The 24,661-nt window shown below is 41.9% G+C and overlaps 1 protein-coding gene across 5 annotated transcripts in view; it reads left to right on the forward strand.

The window, feature by feature from the left end:
* Zfh2 (Zn finger homeodomain 2) overlaps positions 1 to 24,661 on the forward strand; it is a 368,628-nt gene that overhangs the window by 74,250 nt on the left and 269,717 nt on the right. For all 5 annotated transcript variants that reach the window (XM_076777785.1, XM_076777784.1, XM_076777787.1 and 2 more), the window contains one exon: positions 6,275 to 6,325. The gene's annotated coding sequence lies outside the window, so the exon portion shown is untranslated. The remainder of the gene's footprint in view (positions 1 to 6,274; positions 6,326 to 24,661) is intronic.

Below are 24,661 nucleotides of genomic sequence, written 5' to 3' on the forward strand. Positions count from 1 at the left end.
ATGGCGAACGCGCGGCACAGAAACGGTTCGCCGTCGCCGCTCGCGTCGATCATTTTCACGATCTACGATCGATCGCGCCGGTACTGGCGGCAACGAGCTGCGCGCGCGATAATTACGATAAAACCGGCGCCGGCAAAGCGAAGTTAATTATTCAGCGCCGTGCGTGTGCCCACGTTCTGTGTCCCACAAAGGGAAACGGCTCGAGGCGATTACCCTTCGATGTCGAATTTCGACGAAACCAGCCTTAATATGGAACGATGGGATACGCGTATTTTCGTGGTTAATGAGCTAAAATTGCTCGATAATTTCGTAAGGTGCTCGAATGTTTCGACGACGACGATTAGGAAACTCGTAGTACTATTATTTTACGCGCAAGCGTGTGTCGAATTTTATGAATCCGTTTAATCATTTTCTCGGGCTCACTGGGTTCTTTTGATCTCTCCTCTGCTACCATTTTGTTTATGGAAATTTAATGTACCGTAAACTTTTGCGTTGATGAATTAATATCGATGAATAATCTGGAAATGAGTTTTTTTTAACCTTTTACTTTTGTCGTATATAATATATAAATGATCTATATTAGATATATATAAATTATATTGATATTTAAGTATGTTTCAAAGATAATTTTGAATAACGTGTCTGTCTATTGCTCGCTGTTTCTACTTACATCGATGTACAAATATTTTCAGTTTTTCGATTTATCTGTAAATTTCAATTTGTATCATTGTTTTTTACTTGTGCCATTTACCAATTTATATTCTATAATTGTAAAGCTTCAAAAGAGCTCTTTATACGACTTAAGACGTCGTTATCCTAATATTAGTGACGAAACTACGACCGAGATAACAAAACACGAAACTGTTTGCAATAAAATAAGTAATTTATAGCTCGAGTATGTCGTAATTAACATCTTAATTAGCCGTTAAAAATTGCGGAGCGGCTCCTTTCACGTAACTGATCTATGCGCCCAGCTGCTACTGACCAGTGGACCATATCGCGTTCGCGTTATATTGTTTCAAGTAGGTTTACGATTAAAATCTGCAGATCTCGTAGCCTATACTAATAATAGAATATTCAGAAATAATAAACCTTTGGCGACTTGCGTCCCGCTGTATCCCCTTAAAACTTTAGCGTTAAACTACCGTTAAACTCTTACCGGTCCGGTCGTAAAATCATGTATATCGATAGCTTGAACGTTTCAAATCCCCATTACTGTGCGCGAATCCATTATCACGATCCTTGGCGAGCGTCGAGCATGCCGATTTCTCCGAAACCGTCGAAGGATCTATAAAAATCGCGAACATCCGAGAGCGTCGTAGAACGGCTGGAGGAAATTTGTAAAAAATTTGTCTCGAAAATTGAGGAGTACGGTGTCCCGAGATCGGTAACGATCGTCGTGCAAATGATCCACGGAGGAGCCATGAGCCTCCGGGAGGGTCACCGCGGGCGGTCCAGGATCGAGTAAGAACGAAGAGGAAGGAACGAGCATGACGGAAAAAAGAGGGAGGCTCGAGTAATGCGTGCGCGATGCGGATCGAGAGAGACAGAGAGGATATATCGTGTGGAAGAGGGAATAAGAGAGAGAGAGAAAGAGAAAGGGATCTTTTACGGATCGACTACCAGAACGATGAAATCGGTGACGGAGAAAGGGGCGGACGTAGGCGGTCATTTGTTGCTGTTTATTAATTCGAGGCGAGGCGAGATACGTCCAGTTTGTGCGGTTCGGTTGCTCGTTTCGCCCACGCATAAATTTCTCTCTATGTGTTTCTCTCTCCCTGCAATAACGCACACGTAGCCCACAATGGCGCGCGTCGGACCGATGATAATGCAGGACATCGTAAATAAAATATGCCCGATAGTAGGTGAGCCGGGGACCCGTCGAAATTCCGGAACGAAGCTTTTCGAAACGGGGATCGGTGATTCCTGGATCAACGACGAGCAGCCGGAGGACCCGAAAAGCATCGTAAAGGCGGTAATAAAAGCGTTGCTACTAACATGTCGCTCGTGCGGCTTTTTATTGGACACGGCATTACCTTACTTTAACCAGCCTGACCGGGGACATTGTTTCGAAAGGAGGACTCCGCGGTCTTTTTTCCTCCTCAAGCTCGAGTGCCGGCGTGACGCGAAGTTTTATGGATTTTCGAGACTGATTCCGGAGGGTTGCACACACGGCGATCCCTCGACGCTCTCTTAGATCGTCGCGACGAAATCTATCCCACCGTAAAACCATCTACGATCGTAATTAATTATCGCAACGTTGGTTGAAATTATTCTTTCGCTTCTGAAAACGAATTATACGATACGATCGTCGATGCATAGAAATTATCGAAAATAATTGTTGCATACCGTTGCTACAACCTTGGCGCGTTCTTCGACTCAACGGTGCGTTTAAGGTCCTCGTGAATTAGGACAAAAATATCCCGAAGACCGCAGCACTGCTAAAACCGCAATTGATAATGGGATAAATCAGGCTTAAAAAATGTAGATAATGGTTATGGGACTTTGAAGTTACGCTGGGCTGTACGGGGTTAATGTGTTTATTAACCCTAGAATACTATAGCGGAGTACTGCATTCCCCACTTATTTTTATCACCAATATATTTGGAATTCCCATAAAGTGTGTTCGTGCCATGACTCTCAATAAACTGTAAAGTAGAAAACTGTTCGTGTTATTCAGTGTACAGTTGATTATAATTTCATGCTAATAAAGCATTTTTTTACTTATTATCGTAACGTACGATAATTGAACATTGCGCACTGAAGAGTACCAAAAATATAACTGGTCGAGGACTTTAAACCGTGCTCGAACAGCTGAAAATTATTTGGATTAATTTTCTTTAATAAGGAGCATTATATATTACAAATTTATTTTACAGAACTTTGTGAATTAAATATCGCTGACCAAATCGATAGAAAATCTTATACTTTTCACGAATTATAAAAGCATTTGTTCGCATCGCGAAGAGATTAATTCTTAAGCATGAGGTAATATTTCTAACCGATGAAATTGTTTACGTGGGAAATGTACAATTACTCTTTGCAACGTTAGACTTGCCGCTCATTTGAAAAAGAATACCATCGCAAGTAGATACCAAGATCCGAGTAGTAATAGAAAGGAGAATGGTTATGTAGGGAGATTGCAAAACGCATTTCATCGGTAGTGAAACAATAGAACAATATTGTTTCGATACTATTTTTCGTAAGTTACGTTGCAATGATTTCGCTTTTCACACGACTCGGTTAATTTATGTAGAATGATTTTACTATTTTTAACACTCGGATACATATTTTTGCAAAGTTCAAACGTTCTATTTTTAGAAACGATATTAGTACGAATTAATTCGTGTCATAAAAATATATTTCTATGTAAACTATGATGATATAATTTTGTTATTTTTACGCATAACTCGGGATTCGATAAATTGTTCGCTTTGATCCTTTCCTTTATAGTCTTCAACGATTGTCTTCTGAAAATAAAAGTAATATTTATAGCAAAATGAGTAATACGCTGAAAAAAATAGTTTCCGTGAACAGATTTCTGCATTGAATATCGAGTATGACGTACTTAAAATTGAAGAACCGAATTTTTTGATATTTTAAACATACGAGAAACTCTGCCAAGATTATTCTCTCTTTAAATAAAAGCAAATCGTACAGCTCTCTAACTGAATTTATTAATCTTCGAAATTAATTAAGACTAATACTCGTATTGTATTATAGAAAATAAACATTCAACAGTGATCGCGTGATAATTAACAGATTTTATAATTCTAATATTACGCCACAAATAACAATGACGTAAGCATTTACACAATGTTAATTAATTATTCATGAAGCGTCGAACGAGCCTCGAACGTCAACGTCACCTTTTAAATAGAATTAATTTTACGGAATACTAAATTTTTTAATCAGAAATATTAAGGTACATGTATCTTATAATTAATAATTTCTAAGGTATTCAACGTCTGAAACAGCGTTAAAATTCGATCTATTGTTCGATCGCATCTAACGTACCGAATAATGGCACATTTATCTCGCGGATCGTTCGCCGAGGCATTATCTAATAATTTCGAGAAGCAAATTTTGTTAATAAAAAAACATAAACGTAGAAATAAGATGTGTAATGGATAACGATTTGTCCGATATTGCAACGGATACGTAACCGTTGCCTCTCGCGGCCAACGAAATAATTTCTCTTCGATTCGTTGGGCTTTTATCACGCGCGATCGAAGACCCTCGTATTAATTTCGGTAGCACCTGTATTGATTATAAACTCGTTCTTTATTTTTTTCATTCTCTCTCACCGCGCTCGGAGGCAACATTAAAAATAACTACCTATAGGCTGTCGTGCAACGAACCACCCACGTCTCGGTCTCACGTTACGATCGCGTATCTCTTTTAGTACGGCTTGCCGGGATCCGGTGAGAGCATTGTGCAAAATTTTTCAAATTTCGAACGACGCCCGTTATTGACGAAAATAAACGTTTTCCCCCCCTGGTAACCAAGAACCTGGCGCGTGAATCGCATTTATTATGCGAAAAATAGAGTATCGTCTCTGTTTCGTCTAACGAACTGACCACAATGGGTTCCCCAAAAAAGAACGAACTAGATTCCAACTTTACTGTTCGAATCTTCGAATATTTAATTAACGTACGAGCAAATGAAATTTCTACGTTTAAAATAATTTTAATACACGTTTGTCTGTAATTTGGCTCCATAAACCGTAATTTCGAAAACGTTAACGTAACAGCACGAACCGTCCGAGACTGGTGCGTTCCGAAAACTGTACGGCGAGAACGAAGGGGTTAAATTACCGAACATTTTTAAACACGTGTACCAATTATTCGATAAAAAGGAGAAAAACAGAGAACCGGTTTGGTGCGGACAAGCGTCGAAAAGTAACCGTTCGAAAGGCGGAAAATAATCTAAGCCCTTCGATCGTTTCGAAAACAATATGCGTGAAACGTAAAACGTGGCTTATTGACGTTGTTAATAATAGTTAATCGCGACAAGGAGCCCGGTGGACGTAAAACGACAACAATTATCGATCGAACGGAAAGTATTTCGATCGCGGCCCGAAACGGATAACAAGATCGAAGCCACGAGGCTGCTTCCATGCCCACGGAGAGACATCGATGGTTATTATGAGCAACACCATGGGGACCCGTAATATAGCCCATGCTTTGCTGTAGGTCCACAGCTTCTCTCCGCACGCACACCAACCGCCGACACTCTCCTAACGGCTGTAAAAAATGATTCTCGCGGCGAAAGACATGTAAATTTATGAAGGCTCCGGGGTCCGGCTGTCCCCCTACCTCCCCCTAGCAACCTCCGTGCCCCCAACACGGATGCATTGTTGCGCTAACAATTAATTAATGTCGCTTTAATTGCACCTCCGCAGCAGTCCTCCTCGTCGTTCACCTTTTCCCCCCCTCCTTTTCCACGTCGTCGTCGTCGTGTCCTTTGTCTTTGTGTATTTTCGACCGCACGAAATTATGCTGATCGGAGCGTCCGTCTTCCCTCGTATTGTTGACGGTTTTCATTTTTCGAACGACGAGCAACCTGTCTCGGTAAATATTTGATGGATCACGAACGGGCCTTTTCGTCGTTGGTCATTGTTTCGTGACGCGCATTGTTCGGACGACGTGGGAGACTCGCCCATTGTCGTCTTAATTGATAATTGTTTCTTTATTCATGATTCGAATAAATTATGTCCGCGTGTCAGTTATTTCTCGAGAGATAAAGAAAAGAAACGCTCGGAGAACGAGCGTCGAAACGAATTTGGGAACGTGTAGGCTTCGACGTCCTCTGAATTGCGATTTTAACACCTACAGCGACCAGAGTATTCGAACAGTTTATTAAGAAAGTCGCGTTAAGATTTTCGAGATACTTTTGTCAGAGTAATATTTCAGTGTTGAGGTTTGTGACAATATTCAGTAACAGTCGACGCGAAATTTTTCTGAATTTTTGCAAATATCGATGTCGACGAAAAGTTTAAACGCTTTTAAAGCGCGAGTACAATAAATCGCCCGTAAATTACCGTTCGGTCGGTCCGAGAATTTCCGCGTGTAATTTTTCTATCGCGTGCTTTTATCGCGCTGGAATCTCGAGGATGATTGGCGACGTCTTTGAGCCACGGAGCGTCATAATCCACTTGGTGAATTCACACCTGCGCGATACGAGCATTAGCTTTAGCCGTGGCTGGCTTCGTTATGTTTCATAGCGCATATGTATATAGTTGTGTGCTCACTGTTATGCGTTTCTGTTTCAGGACATAAGGGAGCGGAAGGAGCGTAGATGAGTTCTGCTGTCTGCGTCCTCGGTAAGTCGTGAACAGCGAATATAAAGAGCGTATAAAATGTCTCGCGTCGAGCCCAGGGGGACCTTATTATACGCGTATATTATTCCAACCTATGCCGAGTCCGAACTTCTATTTAACTAACGAGCCAATGCCGTTAGAAGCGTTGGAAGTTAACGTTAGGTTCTTAGGAAAATAATCATGGTTGCGTGTCTCGTATTGCGAGGCCTCGCGTTGTTCTTGCGCCGTTGATTGAAATTACGAGCTGATTTCTGCTGATAACTGATCGAAAGCTCGAACGGTTTTATGGAAATTTGCAAATAGCGTTTTTAACCCTTTTGAATTTTAAAAGTAAAATTGAATTTACAACTGATACCGAAAGATTCAGTGTATTTTAAGTATAGTTACAAATTGCAGTGTGTCTGTGTTTACTGACGCGTAGTATTTTTAATTTATTTTCGAATAAATTCTAGATTAAGAATTTTTTGTAGCGCAGAATTTAACGTTTGTTTATAGCGGAAGAGTAGAATTTGCAATGAACTGCGTGCATATTTTCTGTCGCGTTAGCATCGCGTGGAAAATACTCGTTAAAGTATACGTATATAGTCAGCACCGTATATTTTAATTAACGGATTTACAACCGTAATTTTCATAAACATCCGACGGATCGAAGAACTGTGATCGCGGGATCGCGGCCTGGATTTTTATTGCAGCTTTTTCTGCCAGTTAAATTAATAACCGAGAACTATCGTATTCGCGTTGTAAAATATACGATCTTTTATACACTTTCCGATATGCTTGTAATATTTAGTTTATAAATTACGGTCGACAATAAATGTTATTAACATACTGTGTACAAGGAACAAGGCCAAGTAGAGTCGCATTTTGGTTTCGTCATCGTCGAGGACGACATATTTGCCTGAAATTTTGATTTTGAATCGTCAATGGAACGCTAATGCTTTCATTATTTACCCGCGAAGCGGACCAAACGAATCAACACGTCCAAAAAATTGCATCGAAACAAAGAACAATGTTAAAAAATTGTTATTTTTGGTATTGGTTGAGAAAGAAACGTTATTAAGTAGCACGCAGCTGTATATCGTGAATAATCAGAAAACAACAGTTACTTTAATCGACGTGTGATGGGAAAATTCTGATAAACACACCTGAAGTTCCATATGCCATACCTAGTGCAATTCATCTAATTATCGTATTTCTTTCTCGTCTTCCTTGTACAGCGGCTGATTTCCGAAGCAATTATTCGGTGAATGATTTAGAAAGGTATAGCAAAACGGAGAAATCATAATACAGTTGCTATAGGGGTGAAATAGCTACTACCCCTGTCAAGGATACGTTCACTCAGTGATAGGAATTGATTGCTATAGACAGGTAGCCTCTTAAAAAGTAAAATTGTTATTGCAACACATTTGGGATATTTAGACATATGTAACGTTCGATCGATCTTGATATTTTGATAGGTTTGTTACTGCTATGTGTATACTTTCTCGATTATATTCTCTCTGCTACCTTGATTACAAGATTCTTGCCTCGAATTTCCCATTTCATTTGTAACGCTTCTGCTCAAATCTTTCTGTATATCTATGCTTATTTCATCACGTTCTCCCTTCGCAACAACCCCAACAGCATCCCCCGTAAGCGTTTAATTCAGTATTTACCTACGAAAATAATTTTTCACCGAACTTTGGACGGTCCAGTGAACCCTTTAGATGAGCATACGTTTAAAAAATAGTCATTTTCAAACATTGTCTTCCGTTCGATCGGATCGATTCCTCGTGGAGAGTCGAGAGTCCGCCGGAGAAACAGAGAAACGGACGCAGGGAATGGGACAAAGGCCGAGGGCGTAGGGCGAGCGAGAAGGAAAGACTCGAAGGATGAAGGAGACAAGTCCCCGGTTGCCGGACTACCTCTTCTTCCTCATAAATACGGATTTAGTCGCGCGGTTTACGACCGAAAACGTGTCGAGCTTCGCGAGCCGGGCCGCGCCTAAATTATTAAAGTCGTAAACGATCGAAATCGTCGTTAAGCGCCGCGCGAAGAAACCCATTGGGCCTGCCTCCGCGTCTCCTCGACAAGGATCATTTTTCTCGTGGTTTCATTGTTGGGCCGCGGTTAAGCAGGCCCCCGATGCACACCTCGCCCATACGCCCTGTGCTCGACAATGAACGGGCTTACCCGTCGTACGCGCGTTTTCTGCGATCGATTCTCCGCCGAAGTGGACGCAGATCGGCCTGGAAGGGTTATTGGTACCGGTAATCTCGACCCAAGGTGCGTAATACTGCTCGATGAGTTGTTAACGCGGCGTTATGCGAATGAAATATCCCCCAACAGGCTCCACAGAGATTTATCGTCTTCCTCCCATCCCTGCAATACCCTTTTAGTCCGGTTGGCCCTCGAATAGCGGAGTCGGGGTCCATTTTGACCCGAATCCCACTTACTATCAACCCTTTGCACTCTATTACACTTTTTTACGAAATAGATAGTAAATACTCCAAGTAAACATATCTGTTTTTACATTTTTTGCTTATGTATTTTGTCCTATGTAATCACTTCAAAACAATAACATCGTTGTGTTTCTTTAGAGGGTACATAAAAATTCTTTGTCCCTTCAGAGGGGACAGCCGAGAACAAAGGGTTGATATTATCATTGTTATTTTTTTTTTTATTTCCATTCGTACTCAAAATTTTTCACGAGTAATTAAACTCCTTTTTTTAATAGATCCGTTTGGTTGCCTCTAAATATTCAATTATTGAGACACGATCCAAAGCTTCGTAATTCTATGAAAATGTATTCATCGTGCACAAATGAATTATTGCTCATAGTTTCTATTTACTGCCTATTACTCCGACAGGATTTTTCCAATTTTCGATGAAAGATCGATCACGCCGATCGAAATCGCTGGAAAGTGAACGATCACGATGTTCTTAACCAAATACGTTGTACGTAATTTATGCCACGTGTTTGGTCGAAACGCTTTAATTGCGCCGCGATTATCTGTCATTATACAGTGATTAACGTAGGTTTTGTTTGTTAAAAAGCCAATTTACGTAATCGACGTGGGCTCGAACGGATCGTTAAAAGATGGAAACTAACGATAGCGAAAAAGAAACGCGCGAAGTTCACATGAGCAAGCATTTATAATTGTTACGCTAATGGAGGAGTGACATACGGTATGAGGAAGTAACCTATGATATTTTACTATGAAGAATGCAACTATTGTGCCCTTTCTCGTGCTTCGTGTTTCGCCTGCTGCGAACGTCCATAACTTCGACTTATTTTCTTTACACGTACTTTAACTCGACGACGTAGATAAAATATTTACTTAAATTTTTTAACGTCTCATTTTAACTTACGTTCCATCTTAAAAAAATATTTTAAAGTGTATTTGGAATATTTACTATACTTTTGTTCTTCGAGCGATTCGATTCTGAAAGCACGGTAACTTAAGTTTACGAAAGAATCGTTCCCGGGAAGCCAAAAGAAAGGGGAACAAATTGTATGTCCGATGGGTAAACGAGAAAATTAAGCGTTAAAGGTTAGAAATGTTTGTAGTCACGGGCTCAGAATTTGACGAGTCACATTGATTATGCGCGAAGGCTAATTTGATCGTCTTTGTTTCGAACGGCTCCACGAATGACTCGTAAGCACCTAATCACAGCAGCTGTTCGTATTAGCAATGTAAAAGTTTCCGTCCAAACCGAATGAAAGCGACTGTTTGTATTTCTTATTCGATTTAATCGCCAGGAACGAAAATTCTTATTAGAGGAACTATTTAAAAAGTCGACTGTAATTATTATTTGCGCAATGGAATTTTTAAATTTCAAATAAAAGCAATTAAAGCGTATTAATAAATTTAATAAAAAAATTTTTTCAACTTCTCGTACCTATCATTATTGGATTTTATGATTTAATACGGGCATGGTCCGCGCGAGTAGCGTTTAAAATTTGCATTCTCGTATCTGTAGCGATAATTTTTACGTCCCCTCGGTTCGGCGCAAGATTATTTTCCTTGCAAATTTTATATTAAAACCCGAAATTGGTCCGAAGCGATTACGGTATGAAAAAGTTAAGGAACATGCGTGCGTCGATATCTCGATGGCGAAAATGGATTCGTGATAACGCGAAAGTCGAGTAAGAGGGAGAGGAATGTACGAAGGGGGCACGGGTTTCGTGGCAACTCCGGACCACTATGTATATTATATCTTAATCGTTATTAATGCAGAATTATCATACAAATTATACGCATGCGAGTCGCCGGGGAAAACGAAAACTGAATTTTTTTTTTTTATATTAAACAGTGTTATCGGGCAAATTAGTTATGGTTTAATATTTTACGCGCTCGACATCCCTGTCACGGCTGTCAAAGGAATTTGTCACGCTCGTATAAACAGGTTACGCAAACACTCGGTTCCACGAATTTTACGAACGTGTCGATACTTTGTCGAGCTGCTGCATTCCGTTTCGTTTAAGAATCCAATCTAATTCGTAGTCGTCTTTCGAGTAACTCCGAAATTGAATTTTTTAAAGAATTTTGTCGACTGTAAATTGTACCCTTCTTTTATTAATTCTGCTGATTATACTATGGTCGTTTATACGTGTACAGGATAGAGTGTTCGACATTTCGTACATACAAAAAATGTATCACACGAAGAATCACTGAAAATATTATTTTTCTTTAAAAAAGATGGAGTTTTTTTGTATATTACAAGTCCTTGACATTTGCAAGCAAACGAATACTTAACGAGAAAAAAGAAAGATCCCGATGGTGTTGGACACTGATTTCTACTTTCAGGGCACGCGTATCGATAGAAATTTCGGCTTAATTGAAAAAATGAAAAGGAACGTGCAAGCTGTGTATGCTCCATCAAATGGGCTGAATTAATCCGAGAAAGTAGGCCACGGAATCCATTTAGCGTGATTGAAACGAGAGAGAAAGACTTTGTTTCCCTTTCACCGATAATGAACAATCTTGCGAAGAAGATTGTTACCATCTACAGGAAAAAAAGTAAGCTCGTTTAAGGAAAACGATGGTTCTACGATTAGTGGCCGGATAACATTCCTCGTACATCGAGTATAGTCGTGATCAGAATGCGAGATCTGTTAGGGTTTGTCTCCGAAAGCTCCCAGTAAATATTCTATCCTTGGACATTGTGTATCGTCCAAGTACACAGGTGAAAAAAATAAGCTCATAAATTTCAAAACTTGATGCGATGAAAATAACGCTGTTGGATTTTTTTTTTTAATCTAAGTTTTATGTCAACAAGCCCGTGACCACCCACGCCTTAAAGGAAAAAATTGAGCGCTGTATCAACAAAATCCAGCCATATTTATGCAAAACGATCACGGAAAATTTCGACAAAAGAGTGCGTATGTGCCAGCAAAGCCACGAAGACCATTTACCCGATACAAATTTACAAGTTTTAATTAAAAACCTGTGTTTTCTATAAAAATTACTTCTTGCGTGAATTTTGGGACGCCTTTTAGTTACGATTCGGTGGTAAATTTCTTGATATAATTATTTGTAACTTGATAGTATCGTGTCGCGTAAAATCGTGCATTTTCTACCGGTCAACTCGGTTATTGTACAGATATACAAAAGTGACGCGTACAGCGTGAGAATGATATTCCGTGCGTACGAGGCGTCCCGACAATCGATGCCAATCATCGTGCGAGGACGGTTGTTAGAATTTAACAGAAAGCGCCGATGGCGGCGAATTAATCATTCATCGGTCGTATCAGTCCCGGTGAGAAGCAGAAGTTTATGGATTTTCCCGGCCTCCAGCTGGTCGGCGAGGTCTCCGACACGTCTGAGATTAAAACTATTTCTGGGAATGCTGGCGTGGCGCGGACAGCTAGATGCATGTCGAGCCTCCGCGTCACGTATAGAGGATAGGTGGCACGCACTAGGTGGCTGACTACAAAGAAGCGAAATCGATTTGCAATTTAAATCTATCGGCGTACGTGCCCACGGATCATCCGATTACTATACGGCGCTGCGCCGATCATTTCACCGAACCTAGATAGCTTCGATAACAGCGTGCATCGACCAGGGGATCCGAGATCGAGAGTCGTTCGACTGCGCTTTAAAAGATCCTCTGGGCTCGTACCGACCGTCAAGGTTTCTGACCCGAGCATTTTCATACACGCAGGATCCCGAGCCACGATCCTCGCCGCTAAATCTTCTTAAGATTCTTCCCCAGCCGCTCGCGATCGCGAACGAATACCTTCTGGGTGGGAAAAACTGTACTCGTATTTTTCATAATTTTGATACGTGCGACGCAAGCTTCTTTCCAGCCGTGGAAAAACAGCCCTGAAAGGAGAGACCGTGTAAAGGATCCCTCTAATTTCCCCCTACACGCACTTAGTCTTGGAAAACAGACACGTTGATCCTCGAATTAAGAGACTCCAGGGGCTAGATTCGGGAAAGTTTGGCTCAAGAACGTCGATGCGAAGTCTCTTCGCCTTTTTCTCGACCCGTCGTCCTTTTTTCTACGAATCAAGGTGGCTCCCTAATTGCTTTTTGTTGCACCAATTCATCGTTACACCCTTTTAAGGCTTTTCATCTTTACCGAACGAATCGAATCGCTCGATAAATGTTCCCCGTCACGTTAGAATTGTTTGATCAATGATTGAGCGATTTCTTTTAATTCCTATGGTATGTACGAGTGCACTGTAAATATTCCTTTCCAATCGTCTCCCTAAGAATGATGTTTCTCTATAAATTAGTTATTTTTGATACTATAAATAAATTAAGCGGACAAAGTCGTCTATAATTTTCGAATTGCATCGTAACTTAATTGTACTTCTCCAATGAACAGACACTTTTGACTTCGTTCTACTTTCATCTATCCAGAAATTTCGTGCTTACGGATGCATTTCGAACAATGAAAAGAAGGACGATCTCTTTAAGAGTTCCAGCTTTCGAGTGCAGCATCCCCTATGCATTCCTGACCCTCTTTCTCGTCATTTTTGTCCACTATTGTTCTCTTTGTCACTATTACTTCTCCCTGTCCAGGAAAATATGTCGTACCCTTCGATGATATTTCCCTATCGATTGATCTTCTTTCGCTGTTCTCCTTCGACCCGCCTTTTTCCAGTCTCTGTTTCTTTCATTCGAGCCTTGCTTTATATTTCATTCGATCTTGGCATCCCCGTTGGAACCGAATCTCTCGTTCTCTCTTCGTCTACCGATGCCTTTCGCGATGCTGACATTGTTACAAATCTCGTTCATTCGTATCGATAGTGATGCGTGTCCGTATCGCGTACGTGTTCAGAAAATTTTTAATGTTATTCACGGATAAGTGAAAGGTGAATTAAAACGTACAATGTAAATACGGTGTAGAAGTTTTAAAAGGAATTTACGATCACGTTTCTCCTCTTCTTTGTAACTTTTTAAATTCTCAATTTCAGCAGCGAACTCTTCTGCTATGTTATTAACATTCTGACGTTGACTGTCACGTGCACGTGACTTCGCCAGTCAGCCGTCATCGACCGCCGGCCACGTGTACGTGATTTTACTCGTTTCGGTCGCAATGTCATCATTCATTCAACTTATCGAGTTTGTTCAGGTTCAAGACTTGCGTCGCGCGTTCATTACGGTATCTCTATATTTATAGTTTCTTAGAATAATATTCCCCGTGTTCTCGTGCGCTTCGCTTTGGTCTTGAAACGTCAATCAAACGAGAAAGCTGTCTCGGAGCCGTCACATTTCGCATCGATCGATGCATCTTCAAAAACGGTTATTACTTCGTCGATTTAAACTCGCGCAAGTCGATTTCCGTAGATTCGTAATTCAGAAATTCTTCGTAATCGAGGGAAAACGCGTTACATCATTTACATACACGGTTGCGAATAGTCAAGTTGAACGCGTGTCGAGAAGATTTCGAGATGAGATTATTCAAATATGTATCCTAAATACGAAAGGGTTAACCCTTAACGGTCCAATGTCGCCATATACGCGCCATGACACTTCTGTCCCTTAAGTAGAATGTTTATTATAATAAATTCACTATCTTATTACCGTGAAAATACATCAATGAACTTTCGCTGAAGAAATAAATATCTTTTAGTTTATACTTGCTACATAATTTCTCTTCATATGACAAATAAGAAAACTGAAAATACTTTCGTACCGTTAAGGATTAAGGAATGAATAATTTGTATTAGTTTCGATAATCTCCTAGCAATATATCGCGAAGTGGACGATGAAAGTAACCGTTTTTAGTGGAAAGTCTTCGAAATGAAAGCGGAAGGGTTTGATAGATCGTGTCTTTGGTCGAAAATCGCCGAGAAGAAGATCGTTGCTCGATCGTTGTATCTTCCATCGCATCGTGCGTCTCTGGAGCAGAGAGGCCGAGGTCACGAGGAGCACGAGAACGATTACAAAAGAGGTTGGCAGGTGATGGGGCCCAGATTCGTCCCCGTGTATCGGCAAGAATATCGAGTGTCGACCTTCCGGTGGGCCCTGCGAACCGTTCGAACCGTTTTCGATCGGTTCGATCGGCCCGGGCCCCCATCGTGCCTCTTTCTCATAATGTTTCTCACGTCGGCACAGACAAAAGCCCGCAAATTCCACCGTGAAAAATCCGCGCTCATATTGGGCCACGGCGTGTCTCGTGACAAAGAATGCGAGCGAGTGGAAATACGTGCGAGAAGGCTGGCAACTACGCCGTGAAATCAGTTAGGAAATCACAGGGTCCCGGTGGAAACGTTCTCTCTTCCTCCGGCTTGTTCTCCTTCTCGCCTCCCCTCGCGCTCTCTCCCGCCACGGGGTCGATTATTAATTTGTAACGAACCGGCGCCGACTGTTATTATCCTATGGTTACGCGATCACGTGATTACACGCACACGCAACGAACCGACCGCCGTCGCTGCGTGATCTCCAAGGTACCCAACGCCCGGTTTCTACCAATGTTGACCCATTTACGAACAAAATAAACAGATCTTTCTAGTTTTTAGCAATAACCGGAATCGAGGTTAATTACTAGGTTATTTTTAGTTGTATATAGTCCCATCGACCGCTACGGACCTAAGTCAGCGACTCGACGACGACTGTTAATCACGTGAAAAAGTTTACTTATTCGTGAGATGTACAGATAACAATATAAAAGGAACAATCACACATGAGTACATCTTTGACAAAAGAGACCCACCAGACTGCAGCTCCTGTGGAAACACACCACTAACAACAAACCATGTACGAATGCAGAATATTCGACCAGCAAAGACAGGCTTATGGCATCAGGTCAGATACAACCCTAACATCCAAGGACCACCGTTTCGCTAATGAACCAGATGTCGATGAGACGTAAAAGAAAACCAGAAGAGGGATACAAGTAACACAGTGAGAGAGAACAATCGTATAAAGAACGAGGAATAAACGATATATAATCAGTATATCGACAAAGTTACGAATCAACGTGTTGCGGAGATAAAATAGCGTTTGAAAGAAGACAAAGTAATCGACGAGTTTATAAAACGTGTCAACGGAATACGATCGAAGCAGTTGAAAAGCGGTTCGATGCGGATTTATGAAAAGGATAGGGTGAAAGAAATAAAAATTCAATAGTTATCTATTATTCTAATAAAGCGTTGCCCGTTTCTAGCTCTTGCAGCACTTTACTGCTCGTATCTTTAGAAATCGGCGAGAGACATTTCGATCTGAGTTGACACGGGGAATTAATTCCGGAAAAGGGATTCAGATTTTTGCAAACACCGTGTATAGAACGCGAGACTACAAACGGACTCAGCGGTGGATCGAAAGAAATCGTGTACCTCGCAAGATCTCTCGTTGTTGTCACCGCGTCCGCTGAAAACTGACATTACGTGTCTCGGTGAGCAAACATTATTATCATTCTTCTCACGCCCATGGGTACCATGAAAGGCGTGATCTATTGCCTATCGACTTTCGCGTGTTTTAACAGGATAACGACTCTGTCAGGTCGAAAAGTATTATTCATTTTTCGTGGAATACAATAAGAAGAGCAACGTTACATATCGCGTTTCTGAATTGCATTTATTTATTCTGCGTATTTATTTTATATATATTTTGCCAATAGAAAAATAAATGAATAATTCTAAATGTTTCGACCCCCTTTGTAGATCGTCCTGCACAATTTTGCGCGTGTAATTAGCCGTTAAAAACGACCCATCTACGTTTTAGAGCCGTAACTCGAAAATTGCAACTCCGATGCAACGTCGAAGAATTACGAGGAAGCATAATCGAGAAATTACCGAATAAGTAGCACTAACGGATTCGATCGGTGTGCAAACATGGCCCGGCTCGAGCTGCAAGACTATCGATTGGCCCTTCCCGGAAGGCAGGGGCTGCCGTGTAATCCGACTGGCGTCTTCAGATGGAATTATTTCGACATCGATTTCGATCAGTTACCTTCGTCAGAGGTAGAATTCAATCGAGGATACAGTCCTATCCAGTCGAAACTAGTATTCAATAGGCGATACCGTTTCTAATCGATAAACAACAATGTTGCAATCTTCGTAAGATCGTGTAAATTGAAGTCAACAAGAGTTTACGCGGTGTCCGTCGCCAGAAAGAAATGTTGATCGGTGTTGATCGATTTTAACTAGTTTCGCGTGGTGCGATCTGCGTATCTCGACGCGGACAGTCGCATGACTTTCTTTATTTTCTTAAGTGAAAAGAGAAAAAGTCGATCGTCTGCACGGGGCCTTAACGTAACAGGTTTACGTCGCCGCGTAAGCTGAACGCGGACTGACAAATAATTATAGTTTCGCGTTCGAACGAAACCTTGGTCGTCGATTGATATCGATCGTCCAAACGATTTATTTTATCTGTGGTCGATCGATAGGTATCTTTTCCAGATGTACGATCTTTCAGAATTTTAAGTAACTTCGAATGCGTAGCATGATCTCCTAGAAAGATCTCGTAATGTCTGCGGAGGAAGTTTACAAGATACGTAAAATAATATTTTCTCACGGAGATATTTGACGGAGCTGTTCAGTCACCTGTTCCTCAATTTGAGTATTGAAACAGGGGGCATGCTCGAGAGATAAATTTTCAAACTAAATGTTTCTTTCGATGACTTGAAATGAATTTTGATATTATGTAACGCTCGAAACCTCCTCGAAATATTGAGAAACAAGGTAGAAAAGATCGATCGTCATCGTGAAGTTACAGTCGATCGGTTGCGATAAGTTAAACATGTCGTGGTGTAGTTGGATGTCTGGAATCGGAATCTGTTCTTGGAAGGGTGTATGGCGACACGGAATTAAAGAACGCGATCTGGGGGTGGAAAGCAGAGGAGGAAAAACGGTTCGAACGCAAGTGGCCTGGGATCGAGGCGAATGGGCATAACCGGGTTACTCGGTTCTTCGACGAATCGGCTTAGAACGTCTAAAAATGTCCCCGTCGGTTAGCCGATGTTTGCAGTGCCGGGAACGAAATGTTGTTCCGTATATCGGGCTATACATCGAGGTAATTAAGTGCTGACCCCACGGTAATTCCATTATCGCTGCCATCGTTGTCCGCCAGAGCTGGGAAATCCGATTAGTCGCGGGCGACGCGACGTCGCGCTTTACGTGTGCATATCGCCGCTGCTGGGACACCGTACCCTTGTAAATTTATAAGATTTGTAACGCGTACGTTCGAGCTGCTATCCGAATCATCCTTGTCCATTGCTTCGTTATCGGCCAAACGAAAATGATTTACTTTTTCTTTCCACGGACGATCGATTAAATAATGGCTGAAACCGACGAGAGTATTTTTCCAATTTAGCAATAATACGTATCTGTTATCTATTATAGTTGCAGATTATCGAAAAAATTAACTAATGTTCGTAAATATTTTAAGGGATGATTCCGAGGCAAAAGTCAAAAGTCACCGAAATTATTAAAAGTTTCGATATCTATTCTTTTAATAATTTTTATTAAATCGTGTAACCGCCAGAAAATGGTCGGAAACGTTTGTATTAAAATATCTTTAGAGCTTCAGAGAAATATTAGATAAAGCTTGAAAGACGTAATTGGTCGCTTCGTTCGATTATGAAATTATTTTTATATTTCAATTTAATTTATACCGTTCCTCGCGTTCGCTTGCATTGACATTTTATTCGTGGAAATAGTACAGCAGCCAATTAAACGCGACGATTCTATTGTTAGTTGCTGTTAATTATCGTATATTTCGATGGATCGCGACGATGCTATTAATTTGGTAGCGGAAAGAATTCCTAGAATAAGACTATTGCGCGGGTTCGCGACTGAATCGTGATCGACGCGACGACGTTTCATTGCAATAATTACAATAATTATGAAGTTCCGAGCGTGCTCTCGTACGAGGTCACGCATTCGATCATTGATACATATACCGTCGCGACACGATAACAGCAATTTTGTTGCTGACGTTTTCGTTTCGCGTCATCGGGGCAACACGCGCGAAACTCTGAATTGATAAACGAATATTTTTACCAAAATACTGACTTCTCGAATTTTACAACATCAAAATACCAACTTCTCCGATCAGCTTTTAGAAAGATTCAATTTTAACCACGTTTATATTTACCATCGAAGATAGAAATTCTTTATTTATAAATCGATTGAGATTAGTAAGATAAACGTTGTCTCGTTAATTAATAGATAAACATTATATAATAGAGCCTCCCATCGTATATCGAATCGTTTCCCCAAACCATGATTTTAGAAGCATTTTATTCGGAAAGAATCTGACTTTGGGCTTTGGACTTTTATTATCGACATTTCTGGCTAAGAAAAACAGAAACGAATTCATCGAACGAGATACGAAGATTCTCCCAAAATTATTTCGGTAGAAACATTGTCTGGCCAGTGTAAAACTGTGCATATCGCAAAATAAACTCTTTCTTTTGTCAACAAAATTCCGTTCGAAATAGAATTGCCGATTTATATTTCGAATTGTTCGGATTCACCGTTTAGACAAACAAGTGATGCAGCATTTAAAAAATGTTAATCGAACTTCTTGTGGATGTACAACGAAACGTGTTTGAGTAAAAAATAATGTTAAACTTACAAAAATAAAAGTAGTTCTAATTATAATTGTAATATATTCATCGTAGCTTTTCAAAACCAACATGTATAGACGAAATTAAAAAATCACGAACGTTTGCAAAATGTGTTTCGAACGTAATTTCCAAGAAGCTACGATCGTTGATGCAAGACACCGTTCGATTTGCATGAAACCATCGAAGGAAGAATCGTTAGAGGGGTTTAGAAGAAGAACATGAAGCTCGCCCCATAGAATATTTCGTTCGCACGGTTTCATTTCAATTAACGTTCCCCCGTCCCAAGGGGTTTGGTATTGCCTTCTATATACACACCTATAGTCTATTTCGATGTCTCGCCGATAATTGCGCCGCGGTAACTCGAACGAGTTAGCGACTTCTTAAGGGATGAATTTCGAAACCGGTTTCGCATTATGCGCCATTCTCGCCCGAAGGCGCTTCTAAAAATTCGGCCGGGTTTTTATTTTCCGCGGCAAAGGGGTGGTCAAGGAGACGAGCCGATCGATTTCAATGGCCCTCTTAATTCTGGATGACGGTTGGTTACAGCATTCCTCGACCGGTTCTTCTAATTCGAATAGATTAAAAATTCCTCTCTGCCCTCTGAATTTGATTTCGGTCAACTTTTCGAAACGTTCTAATCTTCGATCTTCGTGCTTGCACGAGCAAATTTTTATAGTAAAATCGACTCTCGTCTGTTTATCGTTAGTCCTAATTTTCTGTCAATTTTATTTTTTTAAAAATATCTTCATGCAAAGTGGCACGCTTGTGCACGCTTCTACACAAGTAAACCTTTTAAGCTATAATCAGCTTACGAAGAATATTTATTCAATTTTTATTTTTTGCATATTTACACGTATAGATATTTTCTCAATTTTTTCAATTTAGTTATTTAAAACAGTTCATTCGGAAATTATTAAAGTAATTCGTCTGCAAAAAAATCACTCGATTACGAAACATTGAAATGCGTTTGAAAATTCTTCCAGCAGTTTCCGTCGTTTCTATCGAAGTTACTATAACAGATTGGCATTGGACACTCGATGTTTTCGATGTTTAATAAGAAATGATTTTTAGAAACATCCTTTTGGATAATGCTAGGAATACGAAAGAACGAAAGTAGCGAATGCTAACGGATTCCACTATTTCGACGATCAGCGACGCGGACTCGCGCATCTGGCAACTAGTTACTAATCTATTCCTGTGCGAGCATCAACATAGTGATTACACCGCATGCCGGCGCGTCACAATGCAAACGGTGCATATACGCGTGGATTTCAAGTGCACGTACACGTTCCGCGGAAATTCGAAGTCATTTCTAATACAGTAATTGCTTCGAACGAGGGAGGGAGGGAGGGAGGAGAGACTGGCACGAATTCAGATTGCGTTCGTCAGTAAACTGTCTCTCGTTCGGGGTCGGATGATTTATCTGTTCCGTTTTCATCGCGCGTCCTCGTTTTGTAATTCCGTGAAATTTTCACAGCCCGCGATTCGCTGCGGTTTTACTCGAAACAGAAATCGCGAAACGTGGACGTCGTCTTCATTTTACGATCGTTAGACTCTGTTCCTCTGGAAATATTCGAGACACGCGTGGAAAATCTCTATAGTCCGGCGCGGTCAACGTTCGTGCGTCCTCCATGAATATTTTCCGAATAGTTGCGATTTTTTATGGAAACCAACGAACTCGAAGCGCGTTCTTCTTTTATTCTACAACGATGAAAAAAGACCCTCTAATTTCGAGGGTGCAAGATTTAAAGAACGAACTTGACAAATGCAAGTTCCGTCGACCATGAAATAATGCAAACCCCTAAACAAACGAAAGTCAAAGTTCGCGGAGGTCGATCCTCGACCGGGGTTCTAACTCGCCGAAACTCGGTCTAAGCCAGCAGACATCGTGCTCGCTTCTCTTTCGCCTCCGCCCCTAACTTTCTTGTTTCTTTTTTCTTTCTTTCTCTCTTTTTTTTTTTACTACGGTGCACGAGGTCTAAGAAACACGACTTCGCCGGAGTCGCACACCAGGCTCGACGGTGTAATTATGCCGCGCAGTGATTGGCGTGGTTCATGGAACAGAGGGTGCAAGCGTGGCTAAGCACGAGGGTAGCAGCAGTAGCCGTGGCGGAATACTAGAGAGAAAGAGAGGGCCGGGGGGGGGCCGTGGGGCGAAGGAGAGGGTTTTTAGCTCGAATTCATTAGAAGTAAAAATCGATAGGCGACGCTCTCGCTGCCTCCGCCGGCAACGTTTCGCTTGGCAAAAAGAATGTGAGAGCATTGCCACCCCCCACCCCCTCTACTCTGCTATACTCGCAGCTTTCACCCTGTTGTTCTCCATCTTTCTCTGGAAGCCACCCTCACACTCTGCCGCTTCTTCCTTCCCGCAGAGTTGTGGCTATCCGGGCTGCTTCTGCAAAGCGATACTCGGTGCTCGAAAAAGAAGCACGAGGGACCGGTGGAATTTCACTACAACAACCGGCGGGGCAGCGCCGGATCTAGACTCATTGGGATTTAAAGCTAATTACTTCCAAGTATCCTTTGGCTTCTCCGAAACGTTTCGCGAAAGGCACGTGTTGTTATTGCGAAAGCACGTTTATCCCCCTAATTATTCTTCCGTAAAAAAATGTCCGAAAACCTGGATCACCAAACTTCGAATATCACACTGTTAAGAATAAGTTTCCAGATATTACGTTTCGTATAAAATTAAGAAAAAGTTAGAACTATACGAAATGAATAGCTTCTGAAACTTCCCCTGCCAAGAGGTATTTTCTCACGTTGCAATGTTTAGATACGGAAGTCTAAATTTTGAAGAAACGACACGATCGATCATTCTCATTTTTAGGCGATACTTTGAACCGTTGCGTTGGAGCGGGCAGTGCTTTGCATCGAGCAATAGAGCATATACGCGTCGCACTAAAAACGGAAATTATTCGTCGCTGGCCACGCGTTTCATATTAATGCCCCCCGCCCCTGACCAGCAACGAGTATCGCTAACTTTCGTATCGCATCGGTGTTCGCCAGAACGAAAAACGACGATATCTTTCGTAACTTCTGGCTGCGAAGCCAAGACTTGACAGTTATGCAAAGCACATCAGGCTTAACCTTGGTGTCAGAGGAAATATCGATCGATCACGATCGAACGCGTCAATCCTCGACGCTGTCGCTGGTGAACGATCTTTAGGCGCCTAGGCGCTCTGTCCTTCGTTTCACGATTTCCTTCCTTTTTCTCGCGCTCGACCATTGTTTTTCGGGGTCACCCTATAAACACGATGACGGGTGCAGGAAAAATGTAAGTGGAGTGGAGGGGAAAGACGATAGGGGGACGACCGTGGCGAAGAAGTAGCGAAACGCGGAGTTAGAGGGGGAGGGGGGGGCCAAATTAACGGTAACCACTTCGGCTTGGTCATTAGAGAAAAACTTTCTTTCCAGTGGCGCCAACCAATCCGACCCCGAGGATCCCCGGGACCTGAGAAAATTTTCAATCGAATCGCAATCCTCGAAACGCTTTCGCCCTCGTTTTCGCGTAACGAGGACGCGCCGAACCGCCGCTTACGCCCCCGCCGGCAACCCCCGGCGTCTCCGGAATCCTTCGACTGTTGTTCCTTCCCCGAAATACGCAATTCCAATTCCGCTCGAAAGAAATACGACTGATCGGGAAACGAGGGCGGGCAGGAAGACCCGAGGCACGCAAATTTTTCACGGAACGACGTTCGGAGCGACTCTTCGCGCTAGAGCACCATTTATTTTTGGTAAACGGAACGTAAAATGTACGATTAAACGGTCGACGATCAACCCCTTAACGTACGATTTAATTCCAAATGATTTTTCAAACGTGTACTATTAAATTTTGTTTAAATTTGTTCTCGTACAAGGTAATGGTAGATTTGTTTTACGAATATCTCGTGAATGTTAAAATGTCTAAGACTTAATGACACCAAGAACTTGTCACGAGTCAGACTCGTCATTGTACGGTAAGGGGTTAAATAAGACGAAATTAAGGGTGTAAGAAACGAACGAGAAAGTCGATGGAAACAGAATCCCATCTTGTAATACAAGGTAGCGTAGATCGCGGCAATGAAAACGGAAAAAACTGGTCTCCTCGGCCTAGGATTCCGAGCTTGAATGCCCTCCTTTGATGAACCCACATCGGCTCCATCCGCGTCCTCCCTTCTCTTAATTACGGTCACCCGAGAATGGGGTGGCAACGAGGGGTGGGACGGTGGCGGCTATTAACGTCCGACGATCGAAGGAAGGAACGCGGCGCGAAAGAGCCAAAGGGGTGGCGGCAGGGGGAGGGATGAGAGCGAGGTTGATCTTAAACGAATAGAGAAAGAAAGTCGGTACTTTTATGTATTCTATACTCAACGTGTGTGGTTTCACCGATCGAGGATAGCCGCGACCGCAGGGCGGCGTGGAGGCTAGAGAGCAGAAATAGAAGGGGATCGTAGAACCCATCGGTCGTCGGCGGGGATAATTAGACGAAGCGAGAAAGAGACGAAAGGACGTACAGCGAGAGAGAAAAAGCAACTTCTGGGTAAGGCGGCGCCAGATAAGACTTAATATTTGATCGCGAGCCCGCCCTTGCTTTGCTCTGACTCAACCCACACCCCCTCGTTTCTCGATCGATCTGCACCCTTTCCCTGGCCCCTCGCTTCCTCTCGACCGCCAACTATCAGGGGCAAATCTGTTGACACTACCAGCCGGAACCTTGTTTCCGATTTCCGTAGGATCGTTCCTGCGGAGATCGACGTCGTCCTCGCTAACCGACACGAACGTCCCGACGCCACACGCTCGAGCGACGCGCACGTGTCCCGTCCCGGTCCCCTGGATACTCGATATTGCGCCGCATTTCGCCGAAGGTTGCACTACAACTATCCCCGCGAGTACCTTCGATCGTTAGAGAAAACGGTTTTACTCCGACTCTAATGTTCCGCTGACTCGACAACGCGGATCAAACAGTAGTCTGATTTTCGAAGTTTTGTTCCCTTACGTTAAAGGGGGAAACCACTATGACGGATTGAAAAATTCGAAATTTTTTTTTCTTTTATCTCTTTTCAATGCTTGAGGTTTTAAGAATGACCCCCTAATAATTAAATAATTTGTATTTGTTTAAATACTCGCTACATAGTTGTTCGACAACATTTTGTAATACAAAATTTGTATTCGTATACATTTTAAGCTACCTTTTTAATAAGTCCTTACAAAAAGGCTCAATCTGGCTGTCTGGCCCCCTTAATCTTGTTTAACCCTTGCGTCACTGATCTAGTATCAGATCACTATTTTTCATATTTTAGTATGCTTTCTTGGATACTTGGTTAAACATTTGTTACGCATAAAAGTACCCGA

This window comes from Colletes latitarsis, chromosome 11 (assembly GCF_051014445.1).
Source record: "Colletes latitarsis isolate SP2378_abdomen chromosome 11, iyColLati1, whole genome shotgun sequence".
NCBI lineage: Eukaryota > Metazoa > Arthropoda > Insecta > Hymenoptera > Colletidae > Colletes > Colletes latitarsis.